Source organism: Ursus arctos, unplaced genomic scaffold (assembly GCF_023065955.2).
Source record: "Ursus arctos isolate Adak ecotype North America unplaced genomic scaffold, UrsArc2.0 scaffold_4, whole genome shotgun sequence".
NCBI classification, from domain to species: domain Eukaryota; kingdom Metazoa; phylum Chordata; class Mammalia; order Carnivora; family Ursidae; genus Ursus; species Ursus arctos.
The window spans coordinates 16,627,903-16,633,902 of NW_026623056.1; positions in this window are offsets into that span (position 1 = coordinate 16,627,903).

Consider the following 6,000-nt stretch of genomic DNA (forward strand, 5'->3'; position numbering starts at 1 on the left):
GGTTTATTGTGAATATTAAATAAGATAATACAAACAAAACTCTCATCGTGGGCCCACTCATTCCATAAATGTTGGCCATTATGATGATAATATTTGTTGTGACCTTCACTGCTTTACTGATCTTTAGTGAGGTAATATTTATGATGCCCTGTGGCTGAAAACCACTGTATTTAGTCATGGTGCCTCACCCAAAATGACAGGTACCTACACCTCCAACTTTGTGTCCTTGGGCCTAGAAAGGACTCCTTCTTGGATTCCTCTCCCACGGCAAAGACTTTGTCCCTAGATTCTTCTACACATACACACACGTGCCCCCTCTAGTTCTTTCTGGATGTTCTACACTCAGTCTGTTCCATCACTCTGGATGTTCTACACACAGTCTGTTCCCAACTTTGTTCCAAGTTGGGAATTTCCATCAGTAGAGGAGTCTAGGTTTTTCTTGACTGCTAGGGACCTTGAGTATAGTCATTCTGAACCTTTTCACCCCCAAAGACTTCTTCCTCTTCTTCTTCCATGAACTCCACAGTCAGAACAGATGTATGGCACACCCAGAACTTGCAAGTAGAGTTATCTTAGAGTAAAACTAGGAAGAGCCAATAAACAATGATTGAGATGTAGAAGTCATTCAAGGGATTGTACACTGTGTTTGGTGTCAGGGTTGGGGGGACATTTAAGAACTATCAGGTGAATGAGGCACAATTCGCCAAGGAAGACTAAGTGATTGGAACAACACATGACATGTGATTGGAATCAAGAGTGCCAGGATCCTGCGGTGGAGAAGAGAAAATATGAGAGACCAAGCATTTTCAGTGGGTCCCCAGACCTGCTGGCAGGAGGCAGACTCTATCTGGTGACTTGGCTTTTTAGCAGGTCTTGCCTTCAGAGGCCCTGGAGGCCCTACTGCATCAGAGCTCAACGCCACAGGCCCCAGAGCCTTCTCCACTAATTCCCCCACTCTGTTCCACCCTCGTCTGGGTTCCTTGGCTTGTGACTTGGCTTGTGTGGCCTTTCTCACCCAGAGAGGATGTGCCGACCAGTGAAGTTGGATTTTCAGGTCTCTTGTCAGCTGCATTTCTAATGACACATTAATTAAAAACTGATATCTGGTTTATATATCAGTCTCTTCCAAGACTGTGACTTGATCTAATGATAATATACAGAGCACTGTGTACTGAACATTGTTCTAAGCGTTTTACATGAATTAACTAATTCTCACACCAAACCAGTAAGGTATGGATTATCTTTATAAGTGAGAAAATGGAAATCTAGAAAATTTTTTTTTATTTTTTAAAGATTTTATTTATTTATTTGACAGAGAGAGACAGCCAGCGAGAGAGGGAACACAAGCAGGGGGAGTGGGAGAGGAAGAAGCAGGCTCCCAGCGGAAGAGCCTGATGCGGGGCTCGATCCCAAAACACTGGGATCACGCCCTGAACCGAAGGCAGACGCTTAACGACTGAGCCACCCAGGTGCCCCTAGAAAAAATTTTTAAAAAGCCAAAGAAAACTTGGTAGGGTCCAGCCAGCTCGTGAGACTCTGAGCCGAGCTTGTGCTGAAGTCATGGTGAGCCCAGAGCTCCAGCTCGCCCACGCTAGCATAGCAAGGTGCCTCAACCACCTCGATGTTTAGTACCTGAGGTGGTGAGGAGCGGCTCTGTGCTGTGGTGACCTCAGCAAGTACTGGGGCCCCAGAAGGGCCACATCGGAGCAGCCGGCCAGCCCACCTGGGGCATACTGCCGTGTTTCAAAAGATTATATGAAACAAACCTAATTTGTTAATTATTTTCCCATTAATATTTAATCAAAAACATAATATGGTACTAGTCACAGTTTCTGATCAACCTTAAATAATCACAGTTGCCAACCCAAATTAGTTGATTCCAGCCCCAAGAAAAGAAACACTTTTATTTAGCTTGGCCTCTCTTCAGGGATAATGTCTCTGCTCCCGTCTTACTGTCTTCTCAGAGCCCAGGCTGGCGTGTTAGTGCCCTGGGAAATGATGGACTGCTGCCTTGGACTTTACAAGGCTGCCTCTCTGGACACTGGCTACTTCACCTGGAATCATCTGGGCACATGCATGTTAGGACTCCATGCCTCACTGATACGCTCACGATGGGACAGCCAGGAAGGGTTAGTCTGGGTGTTTGGGTGTCCGAGGAAACAGTGTTCCCTCTGACTTGACATTTACCAAAGAGCTAATCTTGAGGTTTAGCCTTCCCTTCTGTAAAATGGGTATGCCAATCCCCTGTCCTTGGGCTGATTTACTCAGTATTCTGATATGAACACTGTCCGGAGGTGAAGCTCAGAGAGTCCCCCTCCCTTGACAACTGGAGGGTTCTTCACAGAACAACTTCTACACGTCTTTGTAGGGTGTGTGCAGTGCAAGTTCTCTAGGGAGGGCCTGTCTGGGAGCAACCAGCTCAGGTCCAAACAGCCCCACTGAAAATAGCTGATGGAGGTAACCCCAGGGTGGCCCTCCAAGAACTTGGAAATGAGGGTGTAAGCTACCTTCTGAGAATGAAACTGAATGATCAGTTCCTAATGGACCAGAGAGAGAATATAGACTAGCTGTTCCAAACTGCCTAAAAGAGGTATGTGTCAACCCACAGTGTCTATCCCAGCACCACCCAGAAGGGTGGCCTGGAGGATGCTTCAAGTCCCAGAGCTCCCAATAGGAGACCTTTTTCCTGTGGAAATGAACAGGTCAGGCCATCAGAGCCTGGTGCCATCAAAGTTCTAATCATGCTGGCACCCCTCTTGTTTTGATTCCGTGTTCATGAAGTGATCCCTTGAGGGTCTCACTCCCCTGAGCTGGCCCATTAGGGAAGATGTGGCCAAAGCCTGAGCCCTGGACTGGGACAGGGCTGGCTGCCCCCTGGTCCCACCACTTATCAGCTCAGTGCCTCCGTCCAAGTTCCCTAGCTTCTCAGAGTACGATTCTCCTTTGGACAAGATGGGAGGATAATTAGCATAAGATCATTGAAAAGATTGGGGCCCCTGTCTGACTCAGTTGGAAGACCATGCAACTCTTGATCTTGGGGTTGTGAGTTTGAGCCCCATATTGGGAGTAGAAAAAAAAGTCAGGAGCACCTGTGTGGCTCAGTCAGTTAAGCATCTGCCTTCACTCAGATCATGATACCAAGGTCCTGGGATAGAGCCCTGCATTCGCCCAGCTCCCTGCTCAGCCGGGGGTCTGCTTCTCGCTCTCTCTGCCCCTCCCCCCACTTGTGTGTGCATGTGCTCTCTCGCTCTCTCTCTCTCTCAAAGAAAATCTTTTTTTTTAAAGTGAAAAAAGGATCGTTGAAAAGATTAAGAGAATTAACCCAGGAGGAATGCCTGCTAAGGAGAGAGCGTTCTGTTAAATGAAGAGCCCTAATGTTCTGCATGCTGGAGGGCTTCAGGGCTGCAGAATAGAGCAATATGGCGCTGCCAAATAAGGTGGGAAGATGGGAGTTGGGATGTCACTGGTGGGGGGGAAGGAGGCAAGAGAAGAGATGCATGTGTCCTGAGTTTGATCTTCCCTCCTGAGGACCAGTGCATTTCCCAAAGGTGGGGTGGCCAAAGGACTTCTAAGAACCCTAAGGGGCAATTTTTGGATTTGAGGTTATTTGCATTTCTGAGATGCAAAAGCCTCTTCCAGTTATCTGTCTTTCATAAGTGACTTCTGTTGTTGTTGCTTGTATTTTTGCTTTTTGAAATCGAGGAAGGAGCCAGATCAGTGCAGTGTGAAACAGATAAAAAAGGGGAGCAGGAGTTCTGAGCCAGGCAGTGTCATAGGAATGAAAACACAAGTGCCCAACTGCTGGGAACGTGCAGAAAATTTAGGGTTTAGGCGATAGATACACTGCTTTACCTAAATTTTCAGGGTTTGGATTCTCCGTGATGTAAATGTCACTTTTTTCTTTTCACATTAACATGGACCTATTTAAATTTAGAGGCACTTTACTGATTAGTGTTTGATTAACCAAGTTGACACAGGAGGCTAACCACAACCAACCCCATTTACTTCTACCCTAGTTCTCCCCTTAGAGAGTGGGCTCACCCCAGCCAAACTCCTGCTGCCCCCCTCTGAGTGCTCCCCTTCTCCAGTATCAGCCCATACTTCCCAGTGACCAGTCCCTGCCCTTTTAATTATGAAGATAACATAGCAAAGGGCATTTGAAAGCAGAGGGGGAAATTACTCACAGTGCCTTCATTTGTATCTGGCCAGGTCTTTATTCATGAACGCACTATATATAATTGCATTTTTACAGTCATGATACCCTTGCCGTTTTGTATTTGTCTTTAAAGTTAACATTATTGGGACACCTGGGTGTCTCAGTGGGTGAAACATCTGCCTTCGGCTCAGGGCGTGATCCCAGGGTCCTGGGATCGAGCCCCGCATTGGGCCTCCTCCACTGGGAGCCTGCTTCTTCCTCTCCCACACCCCCTGCTTGTGTTCCCTCTCTCGCTGGCTATCTCTCTCTCCGTCAAATAAATAAATAAAATCTTAAAAAAATTTTTAATGGCTACAAAATAGCCTACTGAGCAGATGTATTGTAGCTTATTTAAACATTACTTTTTTGTTGGACATTGGAGTTGCTTCTAAATTTTCACTATTATGGATAAATGCTACAATAAACATCTGTGTGCACACTGAATTTTTTTTTTAAGTTTGTTTATTTATAATCTCTGCACGCAGCATGGGGCTGGGACTCACGACCCCAAGATCAAGAGTTGAACGCTCTACTGACTGAGCCAACCAGGCACCCCTCTGAGTTTTTAATTGGCAATATAGGAATTAAAATATTTCCACCAAAGAGCTATAATGATTAAATGCGATAATGTGGGGGCACCTGGGTGGCTCAGTTGGTTAAGGATCTCACTCTTGGTTTCAGCTCGGGTCATGAACTCAGGGTTGTGAGATCCAGCCTGCATCAGGCTGCTTGCTCAGCGGGGAGTCTGCTTGAGATTCTCTCCCTCTGCCTCTGCACCTGCCCCTATTCTCTCTCTCTCAAAATAAATAAATCTTTTAATAAAAATAAATGGGATAATGTGTATAAAGCACTTGATATAGAGCTTTACATACAATAGGTACAAAATAAATGGTGGTCACTATTATCAGAACTTAATTCATACCAATTTGGACCACACTTTCTTTTGTATACATGCTAAAGACTTTCAAGAGAGGAAGAAGAAGCAAGGAAATCTTATATAATCTGAAGGGATGTATCGAGGCTGCAGTCATTCGTTAAAGAACCTCTGCTACAGGATTTTTTCTTTCACCGGTGCGCACGGTTCTTGCTCACGCCGCTCCGAAGAATGAAGAGGTAGACCAGAGTGGTGGCAGCAAAGCAAGCTTTATCGAGCAACAGCAAAGTGATAGTATAAAGTTCCCGAGGAGGGAGGGGACCCGAGAGGGTTGCCAAGGGAGTTTTAAGTCTAGTGTTTTTTATGGGCTTGTTGGGGGGCTGTTTTCATCTGATTAACCCTCCTTGCGCCTGTCATCCAATCAGGTTTTTGTCACCTATGGGAAAGGGTGGAGGGCCCCTTCCAGGGTGGTGTAAAATCCTCCTAAGGGTGTTTTCCTCTTAGGGCGGGGCCCCTTGTCCCCGCGGCCTGTCTTCTAACTTACCCTTCATCACTTCCACAACTTTGTGCACTCAATATCTAGCTCACACTTTGTTTTAACTTTCCCGAACTTTTTTTCTTATTATATACAGTAACTTTGTTTTCCTACAGTATCTTAGAAATCTTGTTTAGAGGAATTATTACGGTAGCAATATGAACATCAGCTCTCTATCTCCGTGTATCTCTGTCTGGGCATTGTCTTCCCTAAAGCCTAATGAGCACTGGAAAGTTTAAGCTTCTGAGACAGTAGAAATATAGACAAATTTTGTGCAGCAAAATGCATTCAGCTGCATAGAAAAGGTAAAATTACCCACACTCAGAGAATAGTTGAGCTTGCAGGACGTGCTGCAAGGTAGACAGTGTCAGAAAAATAAACAGAGGGGTGCCTGGG